The 24,518-nt window shown below is 30.9% G+C and overlaps 1 protein-coding gene across 2 annotated transcripts in view; it reads right to left on the bottom strand.

The window, feature by feature from the left end:
- LOC126739697 (adenosine receptor A2b-like) overlaps window positions 1-24,512 on the bottom strand; it is a 100,740-nt gene extending 76,228 nt beyond the window's left edge. Inside the window, exon 1 of one of the 2 annotated variants that reach the window (XM_050445487.1) lies at window positions 24,053-24,512. The gene's annotated coding sequence lies outside the window, so the exon portion shown is untranslated. The remainder of the gene's footprint in view (window positions 1-24,052) is intronic. The other variant, XM_050445488.1, reaches the window with a different exon arrangement.
- Window positions 24,513-24,518: the final 6 nt, after the last annotated feature.

Raw genomic sequence — 24,518 nt, 5'->3', positions numbered from 1 at the left:
ATAGATTTGTCTCACTTATTTAAATTTTTATTAATATACCTTTTAATTCAATTTAATGTTACAAATATTTAATCAATGTCATAATTGAATACCTCAATTTCTTATCTATAATATTAGTTATTTTTTGTTCAGTATTTTTCAGTACTCTTTTTTGTGGTTAAGTAGATATAACTCGGTTAAGGCTGATATGCTTTAGGTAAAAAGGTTCATGAAATTTCCCCTGCGTAATACAAATATATACTAAAAAATTTAATAATTGCAATTTATTTTTCAAGTGCTGAAATCTACCTAGTAGCGAAATCATAATTGAAATGTTACTTTTGTCAAACTTATTTTAACCATATCAACATTATTCATATTTTAATTCATAATAAATTATAAACATTTAACAGATAAGAACATGAGGTGTATACATATCTTTGATGTAAATATAATTTGGTTGTATTGTTAAGATTTTTTTTGCCTCTTTAAATCTACTTTATCTAGGGTCATTTAATTGTTAATTAAAACCTATATACCAAGTCTTTTTCTTAGTTTTTTTTTCATTTACAAAAAAAAAACGGTGTGAAAAAAGTGGTGCCCTCTTATTTAATAGTTATAATCAAGTTTAGATTTTTTAATAGCCAGTTATAAGTGAACCTTTGAACAATCCCAAGCCTCCAATAATTCTGAGCTACCGTCTGCAAACTCTTGGCAAAATAGTGACACTGTAAAGTTAACGCCACACTACAAGAAAATCAATACCTTTGGTGACACTGGTTTTGACCTAAAACTTCAAATAATTTTTTTATTAAATGGGAATTTAAATCGTTCACTCTTTTAATGTCAAATCCAACGGTACCAAACGCTGATGTTAATCCTCATGAACAACCTAAACATGGGAAGTCACCATGTATATCTTACCACTAACAGTTTAAGATAACTTTGATAGAGTTTAATCAAAACTTTCCACACAATAAGTTTTCATATTATTATATAATATGGCATCTATTCCACCAACACGCAATTATGTGACTGTCAAATTGATTTAAACCCCCCGACGAGAATAAAATACATAATTTGTGAGACAATTAGAGAGACAATTAGAAACTCTAACTGTATTTGACCAAATATCCTATTTGATAACAAGATAAGTTAGAAAGGGTCATTACGGTTTATAGAAGGATCCATAAAATAGCCATTGAGACTAAAATGCTTACCCAAAAGCCACTAGCGATTATTTGGTTTTTTTAGTTTTATGACGCGAATGGTATAAGATTGGCCATAATAAGTTAACGTCATTACCATTTATAGAAAAAACATATTTTCGTTAAATAGCCACTGAGATTGAAATGTTGAACCATAAGCCACTAGCCAGTTTCATGATGCAAATAAATAAATAAATAAGGCCTTTATTCATACCACATAGAGTTAAAATATAAAAGAAATGAAAATTAAAAAGTATCAATTTGTTCTAAATATGCAATCTGGCGAAGTCTAGCAAACGAATGCTATTCTATTTAGCCACGTTTCGGTTGGTGTGTATCTACAACCTAGCAACTATGAAATGTTCAGAAAATCGACAGATATTGACATTGCCTTAAGCATTCATTCTTTATACTTTAGTGTAAACGTTCGAAAGTATAACTCAGATGTATGGATGGATAGAAAAGGGTCGTCCATTTGCTTGGCCTCCTAGATCCCCCGTTTTAAACCCGTGGGATTTCTGCATTTGGGGATATTTAAAATCGGAAGTTTATGCTGTTCTCATAGAAACTTGAGAACTGAAACTAATTTTTTACCTCAAACAAACTGCTAATCGTTCCCTTGGTGTAATCGCTTTTCTCCAATGAGTGTGTTGTTTTATTAAATGCCTTTCTGTTTTATGAAGCAACATATTAAAACAATTTTGAGACATTCTGAAATATTCAAAAAATTTTGTTTCATCGTCCACCAATTCCTTATATAGAGTTATAAATTCTCCTTCAGTTTCTCGTTTCATCCAAGCTTTATGTACCCATTTTCATTTCTTTATTTGATTTTCTATGGCAATAATATGCCAATTCTTTATTAGTAAAAAAAGTTCTGATATTTCTACGTACGTGATCGGGACGGACTACAGACGGATGTGTATGAGTTGTTACCACTACTGAGCCGCACGGTTAGCACTTATGCTGAACTGATACGGCACTGATACGGAACTGATGTGTGTAAATAGTCCTTAAATCGCCTTTTTCCCCATGGTGTGGGGAAAAAAGCACAAGTTTTTATTGTCGTAACAGTTCACAAAAATACTCAAATGAGACCTTTTTCCTTTTTCAATAAAAAACTAAAGAAAAAACACAGAACTTCAGAAATGTGGAATGTGAACACAAAGCCGTTTGTCAAGATGACATTTCGCAAGATGACATCAGATTTTGCCTGAGGTCATGTGGTGTTGCCATTTCAATTTTTTTAAAAGCGGTTTTAGGAATAAGAATGTTAACAATTTTTTTTTGCTTTCTAGATGTTATTTTTGCGCTTAGCATATGTCTATTTCTACTTTATATTTTTAATTCAAAAACTAACATCAATTGTCAATATGTGTTCATATATAGCTGAAAATTTCCTCTCTTGAAAATGAGCGTAAAGTTGACAACAGAGAAACGATTAATATGTTTGTAAACAAAACACCCCCTTACCCCTGTGCACATGTTGAACTGAAACAAAGTTGTTGTTTACTAATTCTAGCCTTTCAAAGTTCTAATTTTCATATACATTTTTTTTCTTAATTTTTGTTGCAAAATGGCCCTGTAAAGTTTGTCCGTAGAGTTCCCGGTTATCCATAATATAAAATTGAGTCCCAGATAATTTTTTTCTTAAAATAAAATTTTTTTTGTTGCTTCATCATCAATTTATTTCTCCATTCCTGCCCGAATCACCTTGAAATTATGATTTGTTTCACCTCATTACGAACGATACGCGTGTAATTTTATCATTAGTAAGTCGTTCATCAACGAACTTTTCATCCCAAAAACTTACCCAACAAGTTTTCCAGATAAAAAAAAACTTTTTCAATAACTGCTTTTTAATGAAATAATCTAAAATCCCATTCAATCAAATAATCTTTGATAGAGATAATTGAAAAACGTGACTGACAGGATTTGAGAAGTTAAATCTGACAAACTTGAGAGATAATATTTTATAAAGGGTATTTTATTAACATTATTTTACTTTTCACAGATATCCCTGAATAAATAAATCATAAATATCCATTAAAATGAGAATGACAATAAAAAGATCGAAAGCTCACACGAGTTTATTTTATATAGATTTTGGGCTTTTTTAAAGCTTAAATTATGCAAATATATTAAAAGCGCGTTTATTGTTCCGATATTTATTTGAATATTTCCGATATTTTTTGGTGTGAAAGTGCGTTTTAAAATACCATTAATATTTCATATTTTTATATTGAAGCCGGTCGGCCGAAGTAAATATCCCTGCTTCTTTGGCTCGCTGATAAAATATAATGGAACTTTTTTTTTCGAAGATATTTTGAGTGGCATTTAAGCCACACGATTTTTTGTTCTTGTTTTATCGAAAAAAAAATATTAAGAGGGACGAAACGCTTTTAAAACGGTATTATTTATTATTATTATTATTGGGTACGTTTATTTGACCTAAATAAATATTTTTATCGGAAGAGAATAAACGTTTATATTTTTGTTGTCATAATTCCAGGAGAGGAGAGGGAATTTTATTCCATGGCTGTTTTAATAAATAATAATAATAATTAATAATCTTTATTTTAAATCACATAACAATTACATATAAAATGACTTCACCCGAAAGAGACCAAAAAGAGGGCTTTTATAACTCATAAGAGAGCTTGAAGAAATTTTAAGAAATAGGGCTTTAATAACCTGAAAGCTCCTATTAGTTTCTTGTTTCTTTTTGTGGAAGCTCGATAGGAGCTTTTTGCTTAAAGCTTCTGGAACAAATCGTATTTTGATTTTTTTTCTGCAAAAAAAATAATTTCAACAAATCCAGGCCAGTGATAATAAAAATGGCAACAGGTATTTTACCATAAAAGTCAGATTTCAGTCATATTTACCCTTCAGAGAATCCACTTTTTATGTAGTACAAGAGAAGAAGATTAAAATTCTAACGACTCTTCGGCATTTTAATTTAAAAAGCAATTAAATAAATCTGCCCCATTTCTATTTAATAACCATAAAATAGAATTGCCAATAAACCTTCTTTCAGAAAATAGTAATTAAACCATTAATTTCTTTAATGTGCGCCGTCGCACATAAGAGAATTTTTTAAAGGCTATTTTATGATCATAATTTATGAAAGAAATACTGGGCACATCAAAATAAAGAGAACTTTTAAGAATCCATTAACTGTTAGGTAATTAACAAACGATTTTCTTAAGTTATTCTGACTGCCTAATGTTGAGGGGATGAACGAAATGTTCGTTAATTCATACGGAGTTTACCAACTTACTTTCCTTTCGACTGTTTGTTAGGATTAATCGGTGTTTATTAATTGACGTGAATGAAAAAAGCTTTTAAAAAGGACCAGGGAGAGAGAGAGAAGTGAGGAAATGTCTACCTAATTGAAATTTAACGTTTTTACATCCGAAATGTCAGCAGTAAACTATTAATTATTATCGGTTTGTCAATATAACCCGGTTTTATAATTCACCCCATTGAACGATTAATTTATGTTTTTTTTATGTATAGACAATGGACAGTTTTTAGTTAATTTTATATGATAACGTGATAAGCAAAACTACGTCAACATTAATGTTTAAGACCAAGAAGGATCTATTCCAAATATTTCTCATCGACTCTTTAAGCAGAAGTTGAGGTGCAATTTTATTGCAAGTAATACAGTTATCCTCCATCAAAGTCAAACGCTTACTAACGTTATACTGAAAAATAACAAATGCGTGCATGCGCGTTGTCTATTATCTTTAAGCACCTCTCTATGATAGATTCCCCAACCTGTATACTTATGAAATGTAGATGGTAATAAAAACTGAATATAGTCTAAAAATTGTATTTTGCTTATATAATTTATGTAGTTGCAATGAAAAAATACAATTTTATGATACCTTAGACTTATTGTCTCTATGCATAAAAAACCCTGTAATTTTCAAGCTCGCTAACTGGAAAATTTTTAATTGAACATAATATTTTAGCAAACGTTTTCGCTTTATTTGTTTATTTATTTATTTATTAACGGAGCCTTATTGTAAATTAAGGCTCGAAAAAGTGTAAATAAATGATACACTCGCACAAATAATTTATTTAAATCGCCGAAACAAAACTAATTGATTAAACCGGAAATGTTTGCCCGTGCGTATTAATAATGCAAAATGTATTTACTAGTTTTGAGTAGTCGCCCACAGACGGAACACAGAAACGATTTAATTTTCTAAAGTTCTAGAAAGTTTATAAGTTTGATATGGAGAAAGTAATAAATATTAACTGGAAAAGTTTCCGGAAGGGGCTTAATTAAGTATTAGGGACTCGGGGTATAAATAGTATGACAGGATGCGATGATAATTACGAAACGTCCGTATAATAATTAAAATTTATTATAAGAATCCGATCTAAAAGCACTTCAATATTGAGTTTTTCAACTTTTCAGCATCTCGACCGAATTTCGTGACTTAAGTTCTAGACGGAAAGCTCGTGACTAAAAAAAATCTTCATACTTCAGATCGATTGGGATTTTTCTGAGTTTAGTTTCATATTAATTAAATGAGGCTGGCTGAGCAACAACGATTTGTTTTATGCAATATATTTTTTTTTAAATTAGCAAAAAAATCAGTGCTAGTCATCATACTTCAGATCACTTTTTTGTAAAAAGTAAACTTTAAAGACCTTATTGTAAAAAATTAATACAAATAAATGTATTGTATAAGAAATTTTTACAAACGGCGAAGTTGAGGGAGGCTTGCCTATCTTAATATACAGATTGGCGAATGGATCACTGCACATCACCGCCGGAACAGTACACTGGTTTTCTACGTCTGACGTCGGTGAGAGCTACACACATGTATGAAGCTTGTTTGGGAAAATCGGAATCGTATATCGGCCATCTTGCTTGTCAAATTTGACAGAAATGACGTTGTTGACATTGATTGATTGAACATCATTTGTCATATCATTTGAGTTTGTTTTTCATTTTAATATATGCTGGAAGATATGCTTTTATACTGTCAATTTTTAGTCTGTAATAAAATCAAATTCAGTTGTTTTCAATCAAGATGTTTCACCTTTTATATATTAAATTTTTAACTTTATTGTTATAAATACATAATACAAAATGTCTGGCCTCGCATTTCCTTTTCCACAATTAGAAAATTGATTAAAATTTTCCTGTAAATATCCTTCATGTAAGAGTAGGTATATTTTAAATTTTTCTGATAAACATAGCAATAAAAGATTTTTCAATTTCCTTTAGTCTCCATAACAAGAAAAACATGGAGAGAGATATGCAATGTAAATTTTAATATGAGCTCTAGAATTTCTTCTGATCAATTCTCTACAACAAATTTGTAATAACGCTAATACTGCAGGCTTTACACTACAATACATATTTATTTAAACATTTGTTTTGTCATTATTTTTATATGAATTATTCAGAGAATTTATTTATAAAGTTTGCACTTCCTACTTTTTAATTTTATTTCATGCTCATATCATACCACTTCCTGTGTTCACCGGGACGAGACTTAGGCATAGAGACTAAAGGCGGGAATCCACCAAGCTGGCCTAGGCCGTTGCCGAAGGAAAATTAAAAATAAACATCTTTTCGAGGCCGCTAGCGTCGGCCGCCGGCAATATTTTGGTAGCGGGGTTAGCGGGCGAATGTCGGTAAATATCAAAGGGAATTAAGCCGGCCACGCGGGCAGCTCTGTCTGACCAGGGCGCGCACATGTGTTTTTATTTAGTTTTGAATATTTGATCAAACGGTACGTTGTTTACAGGTATATTTGTGTTTTGTCTAGGACTTTGAAGGTTATGTTGCTTCTTTTTAAGAGGTCTCAAAGGAAAGGATTTGTAGGAACGACTAGATAGCGTTTTTACAAATCTAGAGAATTCTAAATCAACGTCGTCAGAGAGAATATTCCAGTCAGTTGATTGACAAAGGTGCCTAAAATGTAAAAAAATTTTATCCGAGAAAATACGGCCTAATTTGCGTGGAACATTTTTACTTTTAGATTTAGATTTAGATTAACTCATTTAGATATGTAAAATAAAGCTGAAGACTTTTATTTTATCCTGATCAATATTTGATGCTGCACCTAATCAAAAGGTAACCTTTTTGATTAGGTGTTTGCTTTGGAACGTGCGATTAAAAAATAGAATTATTAGAGCTAATTTTGAAATAGAGACACTAACACAAGTTCTTGTGGAAACGAGTTTAAAATTTGGATAGACCATTAGCCTGGACCAGTTTGACACCTCTTTAGAAGCCAGTAGATAGGAACAACATCCTCGCTATTTTGTATTTGGTACTGGTAAATTCATGAGTTATGAATTTAGAGCTTATACAGTGACCGCCTAAAGTTCCGCATAAATTCGATAAAAATTAGAAACATGATTTTGTGAGAAAACGCTCGGACCCGTCGAATTTTATTTTAAGTTGCGCATTATTTCACATAAATTTTTGTATACAGGGTGGAACAAAAAAAAGATATGGCGTCATCGGTAATTTTTTTTAAATGGAATGCTATGTTTTTACACACCTTATCTCAAAACTCAACTGTTTCCGAAATATTTACATTTAAATAACAAGAAAACAAATAAGTACGTCTATTTAAAAAATAAGGTAAAATAGAGGATAAAAGTAATGTTATAAACCCTGCCAATTATTTCTATTTCCATGGTTGCACTTGTAAAGAATTTCCATTTTCGAATGCCACTGTCAGTTTGAAAATTAATAGTTTTTATCAGAATAAATTATGCCTAATTTAACGGAAACCCAACGAATTGAAATTTTGATGATGCTAGGGTACGGGGATCGGTCGGGTAGTCAACAGTTAGTAGAATAGAGCACAAATTCAGGTCATGTTAGGGATTTGCCAAGATCAAGAGAAGAAACAAAATAAAACGTTCTGCACTCCTTCGAAGAAAATTCAAACAATGCAACTTCACAAATTTCAAATGATAATAATATAGCCGGAACGTCAGACGCATCTTGGAAGCAAATGAATACCACCCTTATAAAATTAAACTAATTCACGAATTAAATGAGGACGATTCTGATCGAAGAAACAAATTTGGCGAGCAAATGATGAACATTTGCAATAATAACCGTCAGTTTGTGATACGAGTTTTGTTTTCGGATGAAGCAGCTTTTTGCTTAAACAGTGTCGTAAATCGGCAAAATTGTCGATACTGGTCAGTGTCAAATCCATACTGGGCCAATGAGGCTCATACACAGTACCGTAAATCTATTAATGTTTTGGCTGGTATCGTGGAAAATAAAGTAATAGGGTTATACTTTTTCGAAGAAAACTTAACAGGACAACGCTATTTGAATTTTCTTCAAGAAGATCTTATCCCTGCTTTGGCTGCCCTATACCCAAACGAACAAGACCCTGCTGTCCCGACAGATAATTTGGATACAGTGTTCCCAGGAAGATGGATAGGACGAAGAGGACCAATAGAGTGGCCGGTCAGGTCACCAGACCTAAATCCCTGCGACTATTTTCTGCCTTGTACTTACTTGTACTAGTGTGGCCCTTATCAACCACATTTAATATTGTCTATTTTTTGCACTAATTAAAGCTGAACCATTTATTTAGTGTAATCCGTTAAATTAAATTAAAAATATAAACAAAATATACTTATCTTGCAAATCTTCAGCTATATAATACCATCAAAACTCCTTCCTAATTCGAAAATACTTTAAATATTTTCTTTATATGATTTCACGGTTTGTTAATAGTTTCACTCTTTTTCGCAAAGGAATCCATGTATTATTAAAATCAACCGAACTGCACTTTCCTTTAGTTTACGTAATTTTGAAATTGGTTCCTTTGTAATAAATAAGTAATTCATTATGAATTCGTCACAACAATACAGAAGTTAATCAAATAAGTCTTGTCATGAAAGTGTGAACCGGTGGGTTACACCAGTTTCCATTAGAAATAATATCTTAATGTTAAACCCCCATAATAAATTGGAGTATGCAGATTAAAATCTATTGTTAATACCTGTGAAAATGGAATGAATATTTACCGAACGAGCGAGTGCATTTTCGCCGCTATTAGGCAACAATTATTAATTCCTCTCCCTCATGTGCGTGATGGTTCAGAATTTGACAAATCGACTATTATGCTCGGAGTTTAATGGTTTTTTTTTGTGGATCGATTGGGAAAATTTAACAGTTTAAATTAACGTTGAGAAGGAATAGGACTCAGCAAATCACAGCAAAAAGCCCTTTAGAGGAGCGTTTTGTGCACTCAAATTTTTTGAATTGTTATTTTATAGTGTTAAATTTTATATATATTATATATATATTATATAAATTTTATATATTCGTCTTAAATCGCTGTAAGTTGTCAACCTCTGGATTGGAGAGCTTTTTTATCATATTGGCTGATACTAGAATTCATATGATAGGCTAAACGGCCTCAATTTAAACATTTAGGCGGTTGAAGTAAAGGTCTTCTAATAGATTGTTGTTAATGTTTTGAAGGTATGACCGTCCTAATTGGGTCTCTGGGCTTTAAAATACGAGAGTTGCAGTTCTCTACGAATTCTCGATTGAATATCTAAAAGATCTCTTCGACTTCCATCAGGAATGATTTGACCTAATCAAGTTCTAATCTAGTAGGAAGGGTATTTAGAGTCATAGTATCTACTAGATTACTTTGAGCAAGTTTTTGATCAACATTTGCTAAAGATTTTTTTTATAGAAGTACATATGTATGCATTTTTGAATTTAGAATTTCCAAACGATAGAAAAATGTAAGAGGGGATTCATTTGAAAGTTGCTGTAGGTCTTTAATAAGAAACGATAAATCTCTAGGATCTCCAAAATGAAGCTTAAGAAGTTGCTTTATTTCTGCATACAATTGTAGATTTATTAAATTTGAATTAGTTGGGCAACTCTGTCTTTAAGTTTATCATTTATAAATAGTACAAGTCAAGTTTTTTGATCCTTTAAAGCCATATTATTTGTACAATCATTCTTTTTTTGATCACCTTCATACTTAACGATCATTGAAAAAATCTTCAGTTTCATTCTGGGGCATTTTGGTAAATAGAGTTTATAAAAAATTGGACAGCGGTTTCCACGGTAAAGAAATCAGGCTACCGAATTGCCAATCGGTGGAAATACTAATGTCCCCAATTTCCAGAACTGCCGACTCTGATTTGTTGCGAAATCACACATGTGTGTGGATTTGTATTTCAACATATACATATATTCTTACTTCTTAGTGGTAGATATACACACAGGGTATTCCATTTAAAAGAAAAAACCATATATTCTGTAAAAAATGTAAGATAGCGAGTCGATGTATTTTAGCTAGAAAAAGGAGCCTATTTATTAGGAAAACTTGAATCAGAAAATAAATGGGAAAATAATTTTTCAATTTTTTATCATTTCTATTCTCCTTTAATTTCTTAACATTTTTCCTTTGTAGGTTGGCTCGCTATAAATGAAAAACATCACAGTTTTATACCGCTGGATTCTTAAACCTGAGGTGGAATTTTTCCCCTTTTTATAGTCTATTGGTTTTCTTAATTTATTCGACTACATACGAAAAGCATTTCTCGAGAACGTACTTTTAAAAAATCAAGAGCCTGTGTAAAAAAATGTAATTTTTTTAAAATGTATTCTTGTCACCCCAAAGCATCTACAGTGGCCATAAAATAACCCATAAAAGACCCTAAAAATTCAAGTTTATTCCGATGAAAGCAACCCGAGGTAATGGGATAATCACGCCTTTGGGATCTCGCATGTTGGCTCGTCAGTCCTTGCTTAAATTTCAAACCGTGATAAAGTTAAGTATATGGTTCAAAGGGGTGATTTAGGAAGCCCGATTATGTTGATAAACCGACTCTAATTAATAGTTTACTGCTGACATTCTAGATGTAAAAGCGTTAGATTTTAATTACGTGGACATTTTCTCCATTTTCTTCCCCCCTGGTCCTTTCTAAAAGCTTTTATCATTCACTCACAATTAATAAAGACCAATTAGTCCCAACAGTTGAAAAGAAAATAAGTAGTAACCTGTCCTAACAAATGATAACATTTTATTAATTCCTCTTAACTTTTCGAAATTAAGCAGTAATTCAGAATAAAGTAAGAAGATTTAATGGCAATTGCATTTTATGATGCCACGCCCTTTTTCTGGTATTCATCAAGATTCTCGCAGTACATTCACCATATGGTCCACATTTAGTTAAGTCTACTTTATCTTTCTTAAGTACTTAAGATAATTTTTAATATTTTCCAGGCAATCAATTCTGATACCAGCTCATGAAAAATAAAAAAAAATTAATTGGAAGAAATTAAACAAAACCTTCACCTGCCTGGAAAAAACAATAGAAATAAAAGAAGCAAAAGAAACTAATACAAATGACAATAAAAAGAATATAAAAAATATTCAACGATTAGGAAAATTAACTTTTTTTAAATGATAAATTATTTGGCAGTTCAAGAAGACGGACGCCTAAGCTATCGTATAGGAAAATAGAGATTTTTGGGTCATAAACTTTCAAAACAATCAGTGTGTATCTATGACGCAATTTAACCCTCTCCCCTATATAATGGAAGTTATTTAAATAAAGTAAAACATTTTTTAAAAAAGGTAACAAATTCCAATGCCCATTTATATATCGCCATCTAAGTATGAGATATCATATATAAGGCATAATAATAAAATTATATTATTACGTTCACACTAGATAAACTATGCCAGCAAAATACATTTTTCAGACAGTAATTTATAAATAAGAACATGAATAAAATGGATGATACAATTTTCCACCTGTTCCTTGTAAATTTGTTAAAAATGTTATGGTAAAATAGCCCAATATAAAATTGAGTAAGTAACTTAATACAAGCTCAAGTAAAACAAAATTAAGCATAATTTTTTTTTTTTAAATCATACAAAGCTTCATCGACAATCAACTTATTGTATAAATGAAGGCCATGGCACATTCACCATTTTATCAATTTCAAATGTTTCAATTTCAATAATGAGTTTTTTTTATTCCAGGCAGTTGGAGTCATCTAAAAAAAAGGGTACGCATATTTTTCCCTTTAATTTACTTGTTCTTCCAGACAGCTTATGTTTTTTTTTTAATTCTTTAAAGCATTTGACGAAATTCCAGGCACTTCCATATCATATGAATGAATTTTCATGTTTAACCAGGCAATTGAGCAAATTTTAATACCATATTTGATTAAGAATAATTACTTCAAAGAAATGACATAACACCTCAACTGCCTGGAAGAAAAAATAGAATAATTAAAAAAAACCAGTATGCAAAACCTCTTTTCTGGTATGAATCAACCATCTGGTATGGTATTGATTATATGAACATATAATCATTAAAGATTCCCATGACACATTCGCCATTTTGTCACTATCATTAAGCACTTAAAGTCATTTTTTATTTTTTTCCAGGCACTCTAATACAATATAGGTGAATTTTCATGTTTTTCCAGATAATTGAGGTGATCTTGAGCGTCCGAGAGAAATTAAAAATTAATTGGGAGAAATAAAATAAAACCCTCATCTGCTTGGAAGAAACAATAGAAATGGTAAAAAAATAAAGCTATATAAATGGCAATAAAGCGAAAACATAAAAAGATTATTTCTTATATGATAAATTCTTTGTTTCTTCCAGGCAGTCCAAGAAAAAGTATGCTTAAGCTACCGGCTAGGAAAATCGAGATATGCGTTCATTAACTGTCAAATAGTCAAAGTGTATCTATGACTCAATTTATCTACAATAAAATTCCAGTTATTCGTTGTAAATTTACCATAATATCCAAAAAAGTATTTAATTAATTTTTTTCCTTTTATTACAAAATATGTTATATTAAAAAAAATGTATCAACTGTTCAAGCCCAATACAAAATTGGTTAGTATTAATAGTAGTAATTGTGTGTAAGTAACTAAGTACATACAACCTCAAGTTATAAAAATCAATAAATTAAACATAAAAAACTTATACCATAGATACAAAGATTCATTGACAATCCACTTAGTTTATAAATAAAGGCCAGGCCACATTCACCATTTTGTCAATATTTAGTTAATTGTGTTTTTTATTATTCCAGGCAGTTGGATTGTTCCAAAAAAAAGGGCGTGGCACACATAATTTCTCGATTAATTTATTGTTTCTTCCAGCCAGTCCAGGATTTTTCATTTCTTTTTTTAAGCGTCTAAAGTATTTTTTTATTTTTTCACTCCAATACCCTATTAGTAAATGTTTATGTTTTCCAGGCAATTAAGCGGATTTTGATACCAGAATTGACATTCTGAGAAAAATGACTTGGACAAAATAAAAAAATATCCTCTACTGTCAGGAAGAAATCATAGAATAATGGGAAAAACCAGTTTGCCACAATCCTGTTCTAATGGTGAATCAATCAATCAAGATTCTCACGGCACATTTACCATTTTGCCAACATATTTTTTCCATTATTTTATTGTTCCTTCCATGCAATTGAAAATTCTTTTTAATTTCTTTTAAAACACTTTAAGTAATTTTTTATATTTTATTATTTATTAATCAAGATTCCCACCAAAAAAATTATATATTTATTTAATTATCTTTATAGTCTTTTGTTTTTAGACACAGAGTTTAATGCTTGACAGAGATAAAAATAACTACCAACAGCTGACCAAACGGGACAAAAAAATACACAACAAATAAAAATTTCTTTCTTTTCAGAAACCCAAAATATGAACATATAACCAATTTTTTAAAATGATTCTCCATCTCAGCTGAAATATTGGGGTCGATTGTGTAAAATGATACTATTTGTTATTAGTGTATTTAATTATTCAGACTCTTGACTGTGACCGTAGGCATATAATCCAAGAGTAAAGATTGAATTCTCTTCAATTTTTGCAAGGAAATTCATGCAAGTAATTATTTTTTTATTACAGGCACACCTGGACTATAGACACATATATAGTCCAAGAGTAGAAGTTTGATTAAGAAAAGTAGAAAATCATGCATATAGTTCATTACTCAGACTCTTGACTGTGACCGTAGGTATATAATGCAAGAGTAAAGATTGAATTTTCTTCAATTATTGCAAAGAAATTTAAAAATAATAATATTTTTTTATTACAGGCACACCTGAACTATAGATACATATATATAGTCCAAGAGTAGAAGTTTGATTTAGAAAAGGAGAAATTCATGCATATAGTTCATTACTCAGACTCTTGACTGTGACCATAGGTATATAATCCAAAAGTAAAGATTGAATTCTCTTCAATTATTGCGAATAAATTTAAAGATAATATTTTTTTATTACAGGCACGAAAAGAAAAATTAGAAAGTTTTTATGTGTTGTTAAATGTTTATTTTTTAATTTTTTTGTAGCAATAAGTTTTGTTAAAATGCCAAAATCAATGTATTCGATGAATAAAATTTTAAAATAAATAAAAATTAACTTTTATTGCCAATAATTTTTAGAAATATGCACATTTGAAGGCTGCGGACTCTGAGTTCGCATGCGAGCGTCCTTTCCAAAATACTACCGGAAGGTTAAAAGTATTAACAGTAGTAATTATAAATACAAGCCTAAGTTATAAAAATCAAAACTAAACATAAAAAACGTATACAATAGATACAATGATTAATTGACAATCAACTATGTTTATAAATTAAGGCCAGAATACATTCACCATCTTGTCAACATTTAGTTAATTTGGACATATTATTTAGTGCATCATGAATAATTTCTGTTTTTTATTATTCCAAGCAATTTCTCTATTAATTTATCGTTTCATTTAGACAAGTTTTTTCTTTTTTTTTTTAATTACTTAATGCTTAAGAAATTATTGAGAATGGTGAAAAATATCTTCATTGGCAAAAGAACTTAGGTGATCCTTCTGTAGTTTTTCTGCAACTCCATACAGTTCACATCTTGATAAGATTGGATATAAAGAATGATCAGAGTAAAAATAGAGTCAGGAAGAAGTAAATTGATATTTTGACTTTCTATCAATCTTTTCACATGTTTCACTATTGCAGGCTCAAGAATTCTAGTCGATCGTAACAAAATTATGCTTCTGAACTACAGTAGCTCCAACTATGTCATACAAGTAACTTTATAAGAGGATCCATGCCATATCTGAAGTACGAGTTGCGGTAGAAACTCAAAAAGTGGACATTCTACTAATTTTTTAGCATCAGATATCAGACTCAAGAATCCCAGACGATTGTAATAAGATGATAATAAATTGTACGTAATTTTTGACACATTGATTGATTGGAGAGCCTTCAATGAAAATATTTGATTTTCTTGCTACCAAACTCTTCCAAAACCCGTGTAATTCATAAGAGTTTTAAGCCCCGTTTATTCCTTTTTTTTTTCGACAGTCTGTAATTTTGGAAAAACAAATAAACGCTTCGCAGCAAATATTTGGAAAATATCTATTACTGATGCTTTTTTTTGTGCAGTGCATGTTTAACGCCTCCGCTCGTAAAACGTTTTAAGTAAATAATAAAATACCGTAAAGGAATTTTTTTAAAACGCGCATCAAGGCAATATATTAAAACCGGACCCTAAACTATTTCTGTCGCGGAAATAAAGAGAAATTTGAAAAGTAAAATGCAATATTCCTCGCGTAAACATGATAAAAATCTGCAATAAAATGCACTGACTACGGGCGCTTTGATATAGATACATACCTGCCATATTGACGTTTTATTGGGAATACAATAAAACGGAGCAAAGGTATATGATTTTAATTTGTTTTTGTGAATTTACGTTTTTTTACTCGTTTAATAAACGTACGTAAACCAGAAATATAAATTGAATGATCATTTTTATCGAAGCTTACGTAAAAAATTCAGTTAAATATGCGTCGTGAGTTATCTGCAAACGTTATTTTGCCCAAGTAATTGGGTCAACCATAGATCAGAATTATCAATTTATCATTTCATAGGAATCGTAAATTTTTCTTGAATGAAAAAAAATAAATAATCACAGTTAAAGCCTGAAATATTATTTTTTTTGTAGTTAATCGAACCATAGGGGTGTACTGCAATGGAAATGTTTTAAAAAATATACATGCATAAAAACACAAAATGTTAAAAAAAATGCTCATTTTCATAAGGTGGAAAAAATGTCAAATCCAAAATAGGCAAGTTTCTTAAAATAGATGAGATATTTTAATTTTTTTACGTTAGTAAATAATGCCTTCTTTAAATATAAAATAAAAAGTATTTTATATGTTCTTTCAAGAAATATGTTCGAACATAATTTATGTTCTTTTATTGGATTTTTCCGATATCTGGTTGGAAATTTTAAAATTTGATTAAATAAAATACAGTAGTGGTCAAAAGTAGATAGACAAAAACAATTATGGAATTATTTTTTTGTCTAGATATTTATAAAATAAAATTAGTATAGTATTGCTTCTCTTTAACTCAAGGTGCAACATGCCACGGGGAAATAGTTTCTCTCTTGATTTAAGACAACGCATTATCAATGCATATCATGCGGGTGATCGTCAAATTGATATTGCTCGTAGATTTGATGTTAAAAGAAAAGCTGTTTGGGCAATTATCAAAAGATATGAAAGGACAGGATCATTAGAGCCAAAAAATAAATCTGGTCGACCAAAAAAAATGGACATTAGAGCTGTACGCAAATTAAAACAAATTAGACAGAATAACGCTTTCATGACTTCTAGTCAAATTCAGATAGAGTTACAGGCTCTAGGGATTTGTAATGTGTCCTCAAGGACTATAAGACGAAGGTTGGTAGAAGAAAATCTATTTGCACGTAGGCCAGCAAAAAAACCATTGCTTTCAAAAAAGAATCGCTTAGCCCGATTGGAATTTGCTCGTCAGCATATACACTGGACAAAGCATGAATGGAAACCTGTTTGCTGGAGCGACGAATCGAAGTTTAATTCCGATGGAATTTAATATGTTGATGGAGACGTCCTTCTGGCCAGCGTTTGAATCCCAAGTATACAAAACCCACAGTTAAGCATGGAGATGGATCAGTGATGGTTTGGGGTTGCTTCTCAGGTTATGGAATGGGCTCGTTACATCGCATAGAGGGCATAATGGACAGGTTTATGTAGGTACAGGGATATTCTCAGAGATGTTATCTTGCCCTATGTCGAAGACAATTTACCATTGAGATTCCAATTCCAGCAAGATAATGACCCGAAGCATTTCTCCAAAATTATGAAGCAGTTTTTCGAAGAAGAAAAAATACCATATTTAAAGGATACAAACTATTCAAATAAAGATGAATTATTCGAACGGTTGCAACAGAAATGGAAAAATATTGGTTTTAAACTCATAGACAATCTTATTAAATCAATGCCACGTAGATGTCATGCTGTAATAGACAATAATGGGTATTTTACAAAATACTAATATTGTAGAGGGTTTAGTTTGTAATTAAAAAAAATACTTCGAAAAAAAAGAGTATTGGTTATTTTTTAAATTTGTCTATCTACTTTTGTCCAGCGTATATTTAAATTAGGTGATTGTTTTTAAACAATGTTTTATTATTTTTATACTTGTTTATGTTGTACATAATATACTTAAATATTTTTATTATAAAATTTTTAGTTCCTTTGATTTTTTTAAAAAACCATTTGTCTATCTACTTTTGGCCAGGCATATATATATTCCAGGCATTTGAAATAATTTTTGGATGATAATTTGCTATGGGTAGAAGTAATGACTTAAGTAGCATTTATGTTGCTTATAATGTGTACCAAATTTCAATTTTTTATATAAACGCATTCAAAAGATAAAAGGAGGGGGACAATTAAGAGCCGCACTGTATATTCGATTAAATGTAGATATTACCATCCACAAAAGAAATTTTGAAAATTAAACTCATAATTTAAATCTATTATGTGTTAAACATATGCTAGGAATATTGCTTTTGCATGATATATCGCGCATTTGTGGGATATTTCAGGCATATTGCAATATATTTTGTTAAATTGGGTGGTGAGTAGGTATGATCAATAAAAGCAAAATTTGATTTTATTTCTCATAGAGTAGGAGATTTTATTAATAAAAAAAGTTAGTAAAACATGATAATACCCATGATATGAACCATTTTTTTCCAAATTTATTGGTTACAAAGCTTTTGCTATTATACCGGGTGATACAACAACCACTTTTTTTTTTTGGATATAAGCTTAATTAATTTACATATAAAAATATTTTTGTTCACTTCCGGTTTATCCGCATTAGCAATTGTTTAAGTGTGCTGATATTTAGAAATTGTGGACACGCAATTACTTATTTTGAAAAAATACTGTCAATTTATTATTACAATTATACAGTGAAGCAAGCTGAAAATAGAAGAATCTGTAAAAATGTACTGCTATGGAAATTTTTCAATAATTTACACTTTATTTATTTTTTTCAAAAAATTATTGGCTTAAGGAAAATATGGCTTACATAAAAGTTGTTTGGAATATTGAGAGCTGTGATCAGTAAAAAAAATGATTTTTTTTTAATTTTTACAGTTGATGATTCCTTTAAATACAAAATAAAAAGTACATTTAATTTTTTTTAAAAAAGAAGTCGTGGGCCTTTTTTTGGATTTTGGCCAAAAGTAGGTAGAAATTTTGAGAATTTTTAAAGTTGGTCAAATCAAAAAATATATAGGTATACAGTGCATCCCAAAAGTTATGTCTAAATTCATTTTAAAAAGATTCACAGTAGTCAAAGAAATTTATATATTACTTTAAATTTTAACAAAATATTCTTAAATTATTTATCTTTCATTTTCGTATATTATCTATTAACTGATTAATTATAGTGGTAATTTATTGACTTATTTTAATATCAGTTCGTGTTTATTTACATATTCAAATTCCGAATCGTCTTGTATGTAAACATGCATATTTTGATAATAGAGACAAGGCACTGACTGGGATATATGTGAAATCTTACATTAACTTTAACCCTTAAATGTAAAAAAATTATCAAAACTAACGCCCCCTATTTTGTTAGATTTTGTTTAAACATAAAAAAAAATCACAGCGGTGACGCACTGGAGATAAAATACGATGAGATTTATTCCCCACGCAAATATGGTTTTTCTGTCGCCCATCAAAAAACAATCTAATCCGCCTTATCGTTTTGGTTAATTATCCGCGGAAATAATTAATTAACGACCTGCTTGATTAGATTTCGTTACGGCTGACAGCAGGGATATGGAAATATTAATAAATTACGTTGAAAAAAAATGGCAACCGTTTATTAACGTTATATGATTAAAATGTGAGAATCGCAATTCACAATTTGCAATAAACGACAATAGTATTATTGACAAACTCAAATTATTTCGCAGTTAAGTAATTCAGATTTAAAGACCCTAGAAAGAAGAACACTATTTGTTCCTAGTCAACGTTTCGAATTATTGTTAATCCAGCTTCAGAGCTCGAAGTTGTAGTTCTCTCCCGTTAACTAAAAAATGTAGCATATATTACAGGGAAAAAACGTAGATATAACAGTTTGGTGTGGCACTCAAATTACGAGACAGTTTTACCACTAACTAAAACTCTTTATTTTACTCTCGACACGTGTTTTGCTAACGAAGTTAGCATCTTTGGGAGAATATTAAAACTAAATTAAAACTACCTACAAGTGGCCTTATATACTAAGGATGTAACCAATAGAGCAAAAAGTGCAAAGAAGCATGGCCGAACAAATCTTTAGCATTAACTAAACTATAGAATTGACTATAAAGGATTAGACCTTTATCGATGTTGAGAATGGTATTTTGATTTTTTAAAATTGCTAAGCTTTCGTATGCATCTAATTTTCTATTATTATTAACTGGTTTGAGTAATTTTAAGTTGGGTTATAAAGAGATACGAGTAGAAATAAGAGAAAGATAGCACTTTGAAAATTCACATAATGATCGCAATTTTGCAAATGATAAAAAGAGCCCTAAAGATGCAAGATCTGAGCTGTTAAGAGAGCTAGAATCTTGCGTTTTTGAAATACTATATTGCACTTAAGACTTCAGTTTGCCAGGCGTGTATACTCGCTTTCAATTGGGCATATACAACGTTGGACAAAACGAAACCAACGATATAAAATAAAACTCAAAAAAATTATACTTTTTACTCAAAAATGTTTAGGTTAGAAGAGAAACTTTTTCCTCTAAAATTATTATGTTTTAAGAGATTTTTATAAAAAGTTTATGGGAGATATCATCATCTTATCCCATACATCACGAAAATACCGGAATATAAGAGGATATGAGCAGATCTGAGGGAATGAAACTCATTAGATTCACCAGGACGAAACTAGACGAGTTCATAGAGCCAAGATATCGACTTCTACAGTTTGATATTTTTCATTCATCGGGTATATTCCCCCTGTATTGAATTTTTTCAACGAAAATCCATTTTTTCTGAATTTGAAAAACGCACAAGGACAAGTCAAGGTCACGGGAGGTTAACCCATTAGTGCATATAGTCCCCCATAAGGGACTCTCTTAAATATGGCCACACCGCTTGTCAACTTGCAGGAATAGACATTAAGATATTATTTTTATTTACTTCGGTAGTCTGTTGACGAACTTTGGACGAGCTAGTCGTACTCCAGTGCCATATTGTATTTTAATTTGTAGTAGGAAAACAGCATGGACCCTAGTTTATACACAACAGCACGTGGCGGGTAAGTTTTATTTTTAAGTAATATTTTGAAACTTAACGCCATAAAATTTGGTTAAAATCAAAAACAAGGCATTTAATTTTGTATATGTCTTTATCTTATAATAAAATTTTAACAAATTTTTGCCTAATACGACTTAAAATTTTTCCGTTCTTTCCGTCCCTTTTGAGGGACGTCATGCATTTTAGCCACTGAAGTTCGGTTTGTTTTCAGATTGAGTCTTCATTAATTACTGCTAGAATTAGAAGATGATGAGCCTCCATTTACTTAATTCCTCCCGATGACGGTGCTTTAACGGATGAAAACAGCGATAAATCGGATGATGAATATGAGGCTAATCCAAACCATTTGGGAGCGGCAATATTGAGAACAGAATGCGCAGCAGTTATTTACACCAGAAGGCCAGCAGAATATGATTCCGAAGATGACCTTCCTCTTTTTCATTTTGTAAAAAAAACTAAAACACAACCAGAAACCTCAACAAAGAAAAAACAGCTTGGAAAATCAACTCAAACATTACGGAATTGGAATATCGAAGAGCCGTCTTTTATTATAAATTCCAGGTGTGTCCCCGAGCAGCCATCAGCTGATTTAGTGAATATTACTTCCCCACTAACATTTTTTTCAACTTTTTTTTGATGCAACGATGTGTGAACATATTGGTACCCAAACAAATCTGTATGCATCTCAAAAAAAATTAAATTTAAATTTATGACATGACGAACTGTATGTTGTATTTGGTGCTTTAGCTCTTTCTGGGTATGCTAAATATCCAAACAAACGAATGTATTGGGGAGCTAATAATGATATTCCAAAAATATTAGCAGAAAGTATTCGCCTGAACCGTTTTGAGATAATATTATGGAATTTGCACATGAACGATAATTCCAAAATAGACAAGGATGATAGACTTTATAAGCTTCGACCGGTTATTGGGCGGCTAAATGAAAATTAATACGGAGGTCTTGCTGAAAAACTAAGTATTGATGAGAGCATGATTCCTTATTATGGAAAACATTAGGCGAAACAATTTATTAGGGGGAAGCCCATAAGATTTGGGTTCAAAAACTGGGCTCTTTGTACCAGAATGGGTATCTTTTAGCTTTTGATATTTATATGGGCAAACAAAATAATTTAACTTATTATGAGAGTAAAGAATATGGAATAGGAGTGGCGAAGCGTACGAGTAGACAAGGTAGACACTGTCTACCCAAAATTATCCAGTTATTTGTCATTAATTTATCACGTAATTATTTCATATAATTGTTGAATTAAAATTAAAAAAAAAAATTAACACAGGACGTAGTCGCTCTCCTTACTATTATTATATAGTATCTAAACATGATTTCAGCCTATTACGTCTGCGAAATTTACTCGCGGGAAAGACATTCGAGCTTTTGTCTATCGAAGTCGACCAGCTATTTTATTATGCTATTGAAGGTTATTGTTTACAGACATGCTTGATCTAGTCGGCTACAATACATCTTCAGTTTTGTTTTGATGAATCTGCATTTGGCATTTGATACAGGCGCGTACTATTGTAATTTAATAATAAGTAGTATTTTTATTTTTGGGTGTAAAGAAATTTAGAAAAGAGTTTTGTTAGTGGATATTTCAGTGGTTATTTATGAACGACTGTTAGCAATTGTATTTTGATTGTGTATTTTGTAAGTAGTATTTATTTTTATGCTATCTATTATTATTTTTTTCTTTTTTATATCACTGCATAATTTTTCTCTCTGAGTTAATATTTTGTTCATTAACATTCACTATTTAATTTTAAAGTGAATAATATTAAATACAATTTTTTTTCTAATCATCGATTTTTATTGTTTGTCTACCCGAAAAAAAAGTTCACACTTCGCCACTATAAAATACCACCAAATGAAGAATTAAAATTACTTAGTGGATTGTCTCAGGATGGTTACTGTGCCACAGGTACTTTACGTGAAAATCGAGTAGAAAATAGCCCACTAAGGTCAAAGCAAGAATGGAAAACTGAAAAAAGAGGCTCCTGTGTGCATGTCAAGATGTTGTAGTTGTTCAACGGAAGGACAACAAAGTTGTAGCAGCTGCTTCAAATTTTGACGTATCTGCAAACAAAACAGCTCCACGTTACTGCAGAGAAACTAAATCTAAGGTAAATATTCCATAGCCAGACCATAACATACAGGGTGTCATTGAAATGGTGTAAAAAAATTCGGGGGGTGATAGTACTCCTAAAAATTTAAAAAAAAGTTCCTATAACTATAGGACGGAAAATGCATATTAAGGGAGTTAGGGGCACTGAAAGGGTAAATTTAAAAAACAGTTTTTTGAAATTGTAGGCTTAAAAAACGAGATAAAATTTCGAAAAAAAATCCTCTGCCATAAATTTTGACCCAAAATCAAATGGTGATACTGAAAAATAATTTGGAAAATCGGAAAGGGTAGTTTTTGCAAGGGTAGGGGGTTAATTCGTGAATAACTTTTTTTAGATTATTTTCTTCGCAACGTGGGTTCATTTTTTAAAAACTACATACTTTTTCCTACAAAAAAGGTACTCTTGTTGCACATCGCCCAGAACGATGGTTTTCGAGAAAATTGAAGGCAAAAAGTTTGCTCTGATGGGCTGCTAACTGGTTAAACAACATAAACTTATGAAAGTTATGGGGTTTCAAAAGTAAACAAGTAGTTATTAAATAATTAATTGAAAAATCTAAATTTCATGATTTTTAAAACATCGTATTGCTTTAAAAAAACGAACTAAGACAGACTTACAGACATTTTTTGGGTATCTCCGGACATGGATTTTCTTCTTCAAAAATGTTTTGTTTTTTAATATCGAATTTACTATACTAGCGTTATGTTCTCATCCCATACATCACGAAAATACCGAGTTATAAGAGGATATGAACAGATCTAAGGGAATGAAACTTACTTTGAAGATTTACTTTGAAAAAGTGTCTAGAATGAGATATAGAATTTTGATTAGTAGTAATACTGTTTTGTGATATATTTAATATTTTTTGAAGTTTAATGTCAAGCAAGATGGGAACGTGGTCTGAACTTTTCAGCCTAATTAAAACCGCATAATATAATAAAATGAACATTTTATTGTGCTAAAAATACTTCACTGTATAAATAATGCGGGTCTGGTAACATACAAATTAAAAAAAAAAAACGGCCATAAATGATAAACTTACCCAAAACTCGTTTGTGATCTCTTGAAGATCTACGGTAGTATCAAACAGTTTCGCAATCGGTAAACACTTTTACGCATTTCCTTTAAACAATTTCGAAAGTTCGTTCGTGTCTTTTTAGTTCGTTCTCTGCCCCTACGACCACCGGTTTCGTGTTCATCGGGAGTTAGACGCGCACTGACGACGCGAAACGTCTGTTAAAACGGCGTCGCGACGCTCGTATCGGACCCCGCGAGTGTGTGTTTTGTTTCAATTTCGGAATTTTAAATTGTTTGTCATTAACTGATTCGGGACTATTAGTTTATTACAGAATTATAGTATAATTTCTTCTGAAAAATGTTCTATTTAGCGTCATCATAATATGTCACCTTGGAGGAACGGAGAAAGGGGTTTTCATAAAATGTCCAGAAAGTTAAAGTAAATCTCTTAATATAAAATAAAGAGTTTATGTGCCTAGAAAGATCCATGT

The sequence above is a fragment of the Anthonomus grandis genome, chromosome 8 (assembly GCF_022605725.1).
Source record: "Anthonomus grandis grandis chromosome 8, icAntGran1.3, whole genome shotgun sequence".
NCBI lineage: Eukaryota > Metazoa > Arthropoda > Insecta > Coleoptera > Curculionidae > Anthonomus > Anthonomus grandis.
The sequence above is the reverse complement of the archived record's forward strand: the minus strand, read 5'-3'. Positions and strand labels throughout refer to the sequence as shown.